Below are 12,950 nucleotides of genomic sequence, written 5' to 3'. Positions count from 1 at the left end.
ATTAAATTATTCACGAATTAAGATTGGGATCTCTATGCGAGTGTTTGAGGAGATTTTTTAAAAATGAGCTTGGCTTTAAAAACCTTAGTCCAAACCATGTGTTATCAAATACCAGTTTGCCTTTTTTAAGCATTTCTATACTTATGCAAATTGATCATATATTAACTTCTAATCTTTAATATAGGGTATATCACAGTGTGGACCCCGCATTTCGGCTCATACGTTTCCCCACTCGATGGCAAGCTCGATTTTTATTTGAAAAATTATGATTTTATTTATTCAAAAATGACTTGGAGTCGCCACTTATTTTTGTTTTATTTTTAAAAGGGTAAACAAAATAAGAAAGAAAAACCCTAAGCGTAACTCCTTATTTGGAAAATGTGGTCTACGAAAAACCGGATCGAGTTCAGGGGTCAGGTTACTTATCGGGAAGCTACGGTAAAAACCGTAGCACCCCTTTAAGTCCCTAAAGTTGGGTCTCTACTAATAAAATGAAGCAATCATGGCAATTGATGAAGGAATCAATGAATACTCAGAGTGATCATGCACATGTGAGAATCTAAACATGCATACAGAAAATGACCCGAGCGGGTGTGGATGCGTACCTGGGCAATGATCCATAAAGCGCTATCAAGAAGTGAGGTTAGCGCACAATTAAGGAATAATTTCGAGCATGTCATAGAGTATAATAAAATTGATCATGCATGGCAATTAAATCAAGCAAACAATCAATCAATCAATCATAAGGAAATCACATATGTTGGGCCCCCACCAAAGCCTGATTTATATTGCATGAATTAATCCCATAAATTCCATTATTCGGAATTACGGAAAATTCGTTCCTACTTATTAAAGACAAGAGGAGCAGAAAATTGTTTGAAGACCAGAATGGAATTAAGCTATTTGAGAGAAAATCGGATTTTTGAAATTCATTTGAAAAATTGGAGTCTTGAAAGTTATTTAAAGAAAATTGGGATTTTGGGAGTTAGGAATAAGAATTTCAGGAATTAAATTTGAAGGGAATTGGAATTTTGGAATCTGAAAATTAAGTTCGAAAATTAGGGTTTTTGGGAAAAAAAAAAGTTTAAAAATGAAATTTTAAAATAAATAAATAAATGAAAAAAATAATAATAAAGATGAAAATAATTATTAAATAAATGAATGGGAATATTGGAATTTTTGAAATTAGAAATTAAATTTGAAAGTCGAAAATTTTTGGAGTTTTAGAATAAATAAATAAAGTAATAATGATTAAACAAATTAATGTGAATATTTGAATTTTTGGAATTGGAAATTAAAATCGAAAGTCAGAAATTTCAAAGAATTGATTTTAAAATGGAATTTTAGAATAAATAAATGAGATAATAATGATTAAATAAATTAATGTGAATATTGGAACTTTTGGAATTGGAAATTAAATTCGGAAGTTGGAAATTTTAAAGAATTATTTAGAAAGAAAAACGAAAATTTAAAAATTAAATTGAAAAATCGGAATTTCAGAAAATTATTTGAGAATGAAATTTTAGCGATTATTTGAAAATTGGAATAGAAATGGGATTTTTCGTGAAATCGGGATTTTAAGAATCATTTAAAAAGAATTTACGGAAATAAGACATTTGACACCAAACGTGACACGTAAAAAAAAAAAAAAAAAAACAAAAAAAGGGTAAAAATAGTAATAAGAAAAATAATAATAAAATCCACCACATGAGACCACAACTGGGCATGCAACAGTCACTAATTTATTCAAAAAGAAAACTTGAAGTGCCTGCCACTTATGAGAAATACCATGCCACCATTGACTTTTCATCATAGTTTATTTAAACTTTCTTATGTCCTTAGTGAGTGGCCTCTTCTGGAAGACAGAGAACGAAGCCCCATTTCTCCATTAAAGCAACAGCCCGCAGCCCATGTACACTCGGCAGCACACAAATCACCATGTAGAGCCTCATTCCACTTCCTAAAAGGCAGCAAGAAACTCGCGACATGCTTAAAAACATCATGACTGGGTGTCTCATGGCATTTGCATGGAGCTTCGTTTACATGGGTATGAATATGGATGGGAAGAAATGGGCATGAGCGTGGGATGAGCAAGATGCAGCCATGCATGGCCATGCAAAAGTGGTAAGTGATGGGTTTAAAGGATAGGTGAACAATGAGGAAGCTGGATAGAGCTGTGGGCATAATGAATTTCAAACAGATTTCCAAAAGAAAACCAGGCATGGTCGTCAGTGCCGCATATAAATCCAAAAACAGAGCTCATTGAACGGGTTAGAGATCAAACATAGAGTCGATGTAAGGGAGCTCAAATTCCATAAAAGTAGATGAAAATCATCAATACGTACATTCAGACATCAAAACAAAGACCTCCTCATGCATAGAAAATGCAATAAAAATGGCATGAATATGGAAGAACCAGCCTATAGAAATGATACCTGAGTCTTCTTCTTTCAAGGTGCTTCCCCTGCCTCTTTCTTCTTTCGTTGCCTGCCCTCCCCCCTTAGATAAAAATCTTTCTCTGTTCTCCTTTTTTTCCTGCCCAGATCCGGAAAGCTAGCACCTGCTCTCCTCCCTCGAAAATATCTCCTCATCTCTCTCTTCTCTGCCCCGATAAAAATCTCTCTTTGTTCTCCTCAGCAAGTCACTACTTGCTTCCCTGTTCATCAATCAGCAGCATGGCTTTGTTCACCTACCAGCATGGCTGCCCACTCTCCTTCGCCAAACGTCCAAGGTAGTCGGGTTCCATGCCTAGAGAGGGGGCCCTCCCACTCTTTAAAAAAAAGATGCAATGGAAAAATGAAAAAAATGAAGTTAAAACTCTCCCCCGGGCCCTCACCTTCATAGGGGTCTACAAATATGTCTCTCTTCGGTAGAGTTCACGAGTGTAAGGAATATGAACACTGAAGTGAAAAGAAAGTGTGAATAGTGAGTGGAATGAAGTGAACTCTACCGAAGAACAAAGGAGACCTCCAAAAGGACACGAGTGAAACCAGAACTCACTCAAGCCAACAAATGAACAAATGCTCTAACCCTAAAGGAAAATGATATCTCAAAATGTCTCTGAAGTCACACTAAGGACCCAGACTCCCTCTAAAACGTCTCCGAGAGTGACTCAAAGATCGATGTCAAAGATGAGTAACGGTCGAACCACCTTAAAGTACGAGAAAGAATGTGTCCAAAGGAGACTCCCTATGTGACCTACATGAGAATGATAGGTGTAGAATGCCTAACAACATGACAAAAGTACGTCTCGTGATCTCAAAGGACTATGCCATGTGTAGTGAAAGGGGAAATCTAGAAGAGCTTGATGAATAAGCAATAAGCTCCAGAGTAGCCAGGTGAGGAAAGTGACTCTGAATGTCAAACTGAAACAAAGACCTGGACGTTGAACTGACCTGATAGGAAGAATGAATGACCGATCTATATGGGTGTGGTCCCGACTCAAACTAAACACAAACTGATAGGAAAATGGCTGATCGATATGGGTGCGGCCCCGACTCAAACAGAACTCGAACTGACACGATGAATGAAAATGACCGATCGATATAGGTGCGGTCCCAGAAACTGAACTGACATGACAAGGAGATGGTCGATCGATATAGGTGCGGCCCCGACTCGAACTGATAAGATGATGACCGATCAATATAGGTGCGGTCCCAGAAACACAAACAAACATGACAAGGAGATGGTCGATCGATATAGGTGCGGCCCCGACTCAAACTGACACGATAATAACCGATCGATATAGGTGCGGTCCTAGAAACTGAACTGTCATGACAAGGAGATGGCCGATCGATATAGGTGCGGCCCCGACTCAGACTGACACGACAATGACCGATCGATATAGGTGTGGTCCCAGAAACTGAACTGTCATGACAAGGAGATGGCCGATCGATATAGGTGCGGTCCCGACTCAAACTGACACGATAATGACTGATCGATATAGGTGCGGTCCTAGAAACTGAACTGACATGACAATGAGATGACCGATCAATATAGGTGCGGCCCCGACTCAAACTAACACGATAATGACCGATCGATATAGGCGCGGTCCCAGAAACTGAACTGACATGACAATGAGATGGTCGATCGATATGGGTGCGGCCCCGACTCAGACTGACACGACAATAACCGATCGATATAGGTGCGGTCCTAGAAACTGAACTGTCATGACAAGGAGATGGCCGATCGATATAGGTGCGGCCCCGACTCAGACTGACACGACAATGACCGATCGATATAGGTGTGGTCCCAGAAACTAAACTGTCATGACAAGGAGATGGCCGATCGATATAGGTGCGGTCCCGACTCAAACTGACACGATAATGACTGATCGATATAGGTGCGGTCCTAGAAACTGAACTGACATGACAATGAGATGACCGATCAATATAGGTGCGGCCCCGACTCAAACTGACACGATAATGACCGATCGATATAGGTGCAGTCCGAGAAACTGAACTGACATGACAATGAGATGGTCGATCGATATAGGTGCGGCCTCGACTCAGACTGACACGATAATGACCGATCGATATAGGTGTGGTCCCAGAAACTGAACTGTCATGACAAGGAGATGGCCGATCGATATAGGTGCGGCCCCGACTCAAACTGACACGATAATAACCGATCGATATAGGTGCGGTCCCAGAAACTGAACTGACATGACAAGGAGATGGTCAATCGATATAGGTGCGGTCCCAGAAACACAAACAGACATGATAATGACCGATCGATATAGGTGCGGTCTCAGAAACTGAACTGTCATGACAAAGAGATGGCTGATCGATATAGGTGCGGCCCAAAAACTAAACTGACATGATGGTGATCTAATCAAGTGGCACAAAGCCAAAGGATATCCAGGATAACGATGCAAGCAAATTCAGAAGGAGGGGATATGCCCAAGTATGACAACTCATGAGGATCGACAACTAGGTTAAAAGATAATGAAGCAAGTGAAAGGTCCGATGATCCTAAAGAAGGCTAGAAAAGGAGGGTATGCCCCAGTATGTAACGGTGAGGGTCAACAACTAGACCAAAAAGTGAATGAGACCTATGAAAGGTCCAATGATCCTAGGGAAGGGAGATATGCCCCAGTATGTGACTCACAGGGGTCAACAACTAGATCGAAAAGATGATGAGGTCTGTGAAAGGTTCGATGATCCCAGAGAAGGAGGGTATGCCCCAGTATGCAACTCGCAGGGGTTAATAATTGAATCAGAAGGTGAATGAAACCTGTGAAAGGTCCGGTGTTCTCAGGGAAGGGGGTATGCCCCAGTATGTGACTCACAGGTGTCAACAACTAGATCGAAAAGTGAATGAAACCTATGGAAGGTCTAGTGATCCAGGGAAGGAGGGTATGCCCCAGTATGCAACTCGCAGGGGTTAATAGTTGGATCAGAAGGTGAATGAATCCTACTGAAAGGTCTGGTGCTCTGAGCGGAGGGGGTATGCCCCAATATGCCATGATGGACAGACAGAGATGCAAAATGCCTCAAAACTACTGTACTATGAAATATGTTCATCCATCATGTAATGAAAATGTCCAACCTCAGATAGGTAATGCCAAACAGGACCATATATCGTGACACCATGCTGACAAAACAAAACTAACTGGTGAATAACAACAATAGTGATCAGTGCTCAAAATGCAAAGAGTAAACAAAACAATACTCAACATGCCAACTATCAAAATGAAAACATCATCACTAATAAATCGGCAATCTGTCAAGCCCTGCTATCATGGAAGATGTTGAACCTAAAGTCCAAAAGATGCATGAAAACACAACCAAGGTGATCGAGGATTGATCTACATCTCCTCATAATCTAGAAAATGGTGAGGTCATGTGTCACGGTGGGATGTGTAGGATAAAAGAAGGTGATGATCAGGCTCTGGTATGATAGGAGGCATGAAAGTATCCAGGGTGAAATAACTGAGTATGAGATGAAAGGTATGTATCCGAGATCATCCAAGTATGCCGAGAAGACTAAACCCGAGGTATCAAGAGCTCCATAATCCATCGAAAAGCAGTAATCATAAACAGGAAGTCAAATCTCGATGTCAAAACATCCAACTAGGCGGCTATGCCCCAGTATGCAATGAGGATGACATGAAATAATCCAATGATCTCCATATCACTCGTCAGATGCTCCAATGTCAAGAACCAATCTGATCTCCCTCCAAAAGATGGACATGCCCCAGTGTAAAGGATCCAAATAGGGTGGCTATGCTCCAATGAAAAATGCCTCCATCCCGGCTATGCCCCAGTGTAAATCAATGCATCCAAGTCAACAACTGCTGAAAAGGACCACGCATAGTGCATATCAATAAATCAATCGATCTCCACTCCTGACGCCAAAAATGGAAACATCTCAACATAATCCATATGAATCAGAATCCTCGAGCTCTATGAGTACGAATGAACTGGCTATGCCCCGGTATAAACCATCTGAAATGACTATGCTCCAAGATAAATCAAAGTCCATCACCGATGAGAGGGTTATGCCTCAAAATAAATCGTGATCTCAAAAATCAACCATCAATAAGTAGAGTGACTGTATCTATAATAAAAGCGCTCTCTGAAACGACTACGCCCCCAGTGTAGGGTCATCCCACAACTGCTAATCTATCATAATCCACGAGAAGAAACAAACTGACTATGCCTCAGTGTAAAGCATCATCCCGAAAGAAAACGTCATCGATGAGGGGGGTATGCCCCAGTGCAGATAACGGCGCCTCCAAAAATCCATCACTGATAAGAGGGGTATGCCCTAGTGTAATCCATCACCTCGACTCCTCATCCATCATGCATCGAGAAATAATCTCCGACCAAGCTCAAGTATTGCCCACGTGTGAGCTGTCAAACACAATGTGTGAAGTAATGGCCTCAGGGTGGTCTTCAGACACGGGACGTAACGTAGGCCAAGGTAATAGGGTGAAAGAAAAGAAAGGAAACTAGGCTCAAAGATCCCAATGATATAATCCCCCATACCCCTCGTGCATGAGATGCAATGTGTAGAAAACGTCATGAGTCCCGGACCTAAGGGTCCCCACACGAAAAATGATGATAAATGAGTGGTCACATCGAATGAACGAGTATGATGTGTGTGTACCAATCCCAAGTCAGACATAAAGCATAATGAGAAAAGAATGAGATCAGATGAGGTAGAGTGGAATGGAGGGATAAAATAAGGATACAAGAAAACAAAGAGATAGAAAAATGAGTGATGGTCAACCTGCATCAAAGCATAGAAAGCAATCACATCCGAAATAGATGGAATGATGGATAGAACAAGGATCCAGAGATACTAAAGAAAAGTCGCTCGTCTCTCTCACAAAAATCGAATGGATGACTCATACTCTCACCCAAAATATACATCAAGATGAAATCCCAGAAATAAGCTCTCATACGAACTCTCTCTAACACATGAACTCAATGAAGCAGACCGACACGTCCATACACATGCCCAATGGAGAATGAGAAAATGAACAATGCATTTTTTTTTTTTACGCATACTCTGATCAATAATGAATGAACTCCCATGAAAATACATGCCCAAATGATCAAACCCATGAAAATACATACCCAAATAATCAAACCCTCTCCACATACGAATGTAACATGAATCCTCACTAACAAGACAACCTCTCAAAATAACCTCTCAAAATAACATCTCTGAACCACTGCCCATAAGGCGAACGGGGGAGGAACGTGACAATCCTCCATGCAGTGACGTGTGAAAACTACCACTCAAGGTGAAACACGGATAATGTCGAGTAAGCAATAATGAAAGAAAGGGCAGAGAACGAATATCACAAGTGGCGATATGTGATATCAGAAAAAAAAAAATGATGAAATGATGTCCAAGTGGAAAATATCACAGTGAAGAGTGAAGAATGAGGCCTGAATATGTATATCAGGTCTGGAACTCATGACGTATCCCATCATAGCATGCAAGCACTACAGGGTCCCCAACCCGGTGTAATAGGTAAATGAGGTGATGAAAGAAAAGGTTATGTGCTCGTGTGAGGCTCAAAGGGCTAGCAACGGATAACTCTATATGTGAGGGTGATAAAGTAAATAGGCTCATGAAATGATGGTCACCCATCCTTTGACCAAAACCTCAAACATCGTGCTTTCGAGATCTCACATGGCCAATACTAAAGACTGGCATCCATCCAACATAGTCGTGGCGACTCTTCTGAAATCATGCGAAAGCTCTCACTGATGCTCTGTGATAACCGTCAATGTCCTCTGATAATCACCTCACTCCATCATCATAAGCCACTCGCCACCGTCTCATAAAATCACCATCTCTAATCATCCTGACTCTCTGAAGTCATGTGCAATGACTCAAATCTGGATGATCCATGATAACCCCTCTGTCTCAACAATATCATCAAGCAATCAAGCCACTCTCTCATCATAATCCATCTATCATCTTCTAGAGCTCATCTCATGTCAAACCATCTCGGACACTACCCGATCAGATCAAGGAAATGATGGAAAGAGTAGGCAATGGTAACGTAATATGCTAAGGAGAACGAGGATGACTAGGTCATATAGTGGTATCAGGGGATGGTGTCATGTCAAGTCCGAAATGGATAAGTCATCAAGTCTGAAAAGTCAGGATATGGATATGGATATGGTACTGCTCTGAACGAAAGGTGAAATGGGTCACAGTCTCGAACTCCCTAGGTCGATCTCCTAATCCTAGGTCAATAGGCTCAATATCCTCCTTGATAGGTCAGGCCAAAGTGATCATGATGCATAAGTGAAAATATGTCTCAAATCAAAAACACAATACATCATATGAAATACGATCCTGTGATGGCAATCCAAAATCTGGATATATGACGAGAACTCTAGAGTCATAAAGATGTCCACTGTGAGATGGCTACAAATGTGACCAGAGAATTCCTATCGATAATCCGAGATAAAAGAGGTGTGAAAAAAAAAAACACGCTATCACGAGATCAATACTCCATCTATAACCACATATCCTTGAATCAATCTTCAACTCGAGCTCCATAAGAGAAAAATAATAAGGTGATCAAGGCGACTCTCTCGAAAAAAAGTGTGAACATGAAAACGTGCCTTTCACCTTTCCGTAATGAAAATATGAGCATCGAGTCAAAAATTGAATCAAGGATCAAACAAATGATGAGGTACTGAGCCCGTGATGAGCGCACAGTGTAAAAAGATGATCAATGAACATATCCCAAAGTATCGAGTGAGTGACAACCAAGTGAAGAGGGGGGGTCGAGCCAAGAAATGAGAACGAAAGCCCTAGGGAGAAAACATGATAAACTCCTCGAGTAAAAAGCATAATCTAGAGCGACGAGACGAAAGGTGATCCAACCGATACTCAAACTCATACCGATCTCCGAGCACTCTCAACTGGAGACTAAAAGGAGGGAATATCGGATCCGAACTGTAACTAAAGAGGCTCTGAAGGCCCTCAGATGCACCCACGTATAGGGAGGGAGTCCTAATCGAAGGATCTATGGCTCAACCTACGAGGTCAAGGTGGCTCTAAATGGATATGAGTGGACTTTACAATATCCCTAGCAGCAGCAATCGTACCTTCCCGCGGTACGCAACCCTCTGCACGCCTCCGAAGAGACGGGGCGCTTCCATGCAAGGTGGTCATCATCTCCACACATGCACTACCTCGACATCTCAGGGGGGGTCTTATGGTGAAATCTCTTGAAACTCTCAACGCTCAGTAATCGACTAAAGTGCACAGTGAGTGGTGTGGGTGCATCCGAAAACCCTAGGAATCTTAAGCAGAAGAGGAAACACACTGGTCGCACAACTATCCATGAAACCTAGCTCAAGGTTATACAGGTCTTCAATGATCGGACTCCAATTGACATCAAAGTGTCGCTCTCCTCCAGAATGCTCTCGTACATCGATATAGCCCGTCGCTAGACCCTACTCCTAATCTCTGGCTCGGTTAGAGAGCAAGCACACAGAAGGTCTCACACTTGCAATAGTGAGAACCAGGATGAAAAGAATGACCGAAAACCAAGAGATTGGGAGGTAAGGGGATAGAAGTGCGACCCACATAGACAAGCAGCATGCAATCAAGCAAAAGAAGGGCAGTCATGCGACATGCAGTCAGGCAGAGTACAAGATATATCACTCATGCACACATACAAGATATGACAATCGGATGAAAAAGTGATACAAATATCATGCTCAAAGACGATCAAGAGAATATATAAGCCAAAGAATCGACATGTCAAATCAAACGATATACAATAACGAATCCATATGTGCAAGGCGATCAAAACAATCATGGCAAGTCAAACGATGTACAATAGTGAGTCTATGTATGTGTAGTGAGCAGAATAATCAGGAAGAAATAGAATCGCTATACCAAGCAAAACAAGATGAGCAATCTATGATAATCGGCATGTCAATGTACCAAACTAATCTAGTAGTGAAGCGCGGAAAAAAAAAAACGACATCCTAAGTCCCAATCAAGATAATCAATCATATCAATGTCACAACACAATATCCAAGCATGCATCAAAAACTCCCCATGTGCAATCAAGAGACAGGTACTCACTAATCGACTCATCAATCGCCACGTTTGCTTCATCCTAAGTTCAAGCTTGACCCTCTACAGATCCCTAGTGGAGTCGCCATTTTGTGGACCCCGCATTTCGGCTCATGCGTTTCCCCACTCGATGACAAGCTCGATTTTTATTTGAAAAATTATGATTTTATTTATTCAAAAATGACTTGGAGTCGCCACTTATTTTTGTTTTATTTTTAAAAGGGTAGACAAAATAAAAAAGAAAAACCGGATCGGGTTCGGGGGTCAGGTTACTTATCGGGAAGGTACGGTAAAAACCGTAGCACCCCTTTAAGTCCCTAAAGTTGGGTCTCTACTAATAAAATGAAGCAATCATGGCAATTGATGAGGGAATCAATGAATACTCAGAGTGATCATGCACATGTGAGAATCTAAACATGCATACAGAAAATGACCCGAGCGGGTGTGGATGCGTACCTGGGCAGTGATCCATAAAACACTATCAAGAAGTGAGGTTAGCATTAAAGAATAATTTCGAGCATGTCATAGAGCAGAATAAAATCGATCATGCATGGCAATTAAATCAAGCAAACAATCAATCAATCATAAGGAAATCACATATGTTGGGCCCCCACCAAAGCCCGATTTATATTGCATGAATTAATCCCATAAATTCCATTATTCGGAATTACGGAAAATTCGTTCCTGCTTATTAAAGACAAGAGGAGCAGAAAATTGTTTGAAAACCAGAATGGAATTAAGCTATTTGAGAGAAAATCGGATTTTTGAAATTCATTTGAAAAATTGGAGTCTCGAAAGTTATTTAAAGAAAATTGGGATTTTGGGAGTTAGGAATAAGAATTTCGGGAATTAAATTTGAAGGGAATTGAAATTTTGGAATCTGAAAATTAAGTTCGGAAATTAGGGTTTTTGGGGAAAAAAAAGTTTAAAAATGGAATTTTAAAATAAATAAATAAATGAAAAAAAATAATAAAGATGAAAATAATTATAAAATAAATGAATGGGAATATTGGAATTTTTGAAATTAGAAATTAAATTTGAAAGTCGAAAATTTTTGGAGTTTTAGAATAAATAAATAAAGTAATAATGATTAAACAAATTAATGTGAATATTTGAATTTTTGGAATTGGAAATTAAAATCGAAAGTCAGAAATTTCAAAGAATTGATTTTAAAATGGAATTTTAGAATAAATAAATGAGATAATAATGATTAAATAAATTAATGTGAATATTGGAACTTTTGGAATTGGAAATTAAATTCGGAAGTTGGAAATTTTAAAGAATTATTTAGAAAGAAAAACGAAAATTTAAAAATTAAATTGAAAAATCGGAATTTCAGAAAATTATTTGAGAATGAAATTTTTAGCGATTATTTGAAAATTGGAATAGAAATGGGATTTTTCGTGAAATCGGGATTTTAAGAATCATTTAAAAAGAATTTACGGAAATAAGACATTTGACACCAAACGTGACACGTAAAAAAAAAAAAACAAAAACAAAAAAAGGGTAAAAATAGTAATAAGAAAAATAATAATAAAATCCACCACATGAGACCACAACTGGGCATGCAACAGTCACTAATTTATTCAAAAAGAAAACTTGAAGTGCCTGCCACTTATGAGAAATACCATGCCACCATTGACTTTTCATCATAGTTTATTTAAACTTTCTTATGTCCTTAGTGAGTGGCCTCTTCTGGAAGACAGAGAACGAAGCCCCATTTCTCCATTAAAGCAACAGCCCGTAGCCCATGTACACTCGACAACACACAAATCACCATGTAGAGCCTCATTCCACTTCCTAAAAGGCAGCAAGAGACTCACGACATGCTTAAAAACATCATGACTGGGTGTCTCATGGCATTTGCATGGAGCTTCGTTTACATGGGTATGAATATGGATGGGAAGAAATGGGCATGAGCGTGGGATGAGCAAGATGCAGCCATGCATGGCCATGCGTGGCCATGCAAAAGTGGTAAGTGATGGGTTTAAAGAATAGGTGAACAATGAGGAAGCTGGATAGAGCTGTGGGCATAATGAATTTCAAATAGATTTCCAAAAGAAAACCAGGCATGGTCGTCAGTGCCGCATATAAATCCAAAAACAAAGCTCATTGAACGGGTTAGAGATCAAACATAGAGTCGATGCAAGGGAGCTCAAATTCCATAAAAGTAGATGAAAATCATCAATACGTACATTTAGACATCAAAACAAAGACCTCCTCATGCATAGAAAATGCAATAAAAATGGCATGAATATGGAAGAACCAGCCTATAGAAATGATACCTGAGTCTTCTTCTTTCAAGGTGCTTCCCCTGCCTCTTTCTTCTTCCGTTGCCTGCCCTCCCCCTTTAGATAAAAATCTTTCTCTGTTCTCCTTTT

The sequence above is a fragment of the Vitis riparia genome, chromosome 6 (genome assembly GCF_004353265.1).
Source record: "Vitis riparia cultivar Riparia Gloire de Montpellier isolate 1030 chromosome 6, EGFV_Vit.rip_1.0, whole genome shotgun sequence".
Taxonomy (NCBI): Eukaryota; Viridiplantae; Streptophyta; class Magnoliopsida; order Vitales; family Vitaceae; genus Vitis; species Vitis riparia.
This window is presented reverse-complemented; position numbering follows the sequence as displayed.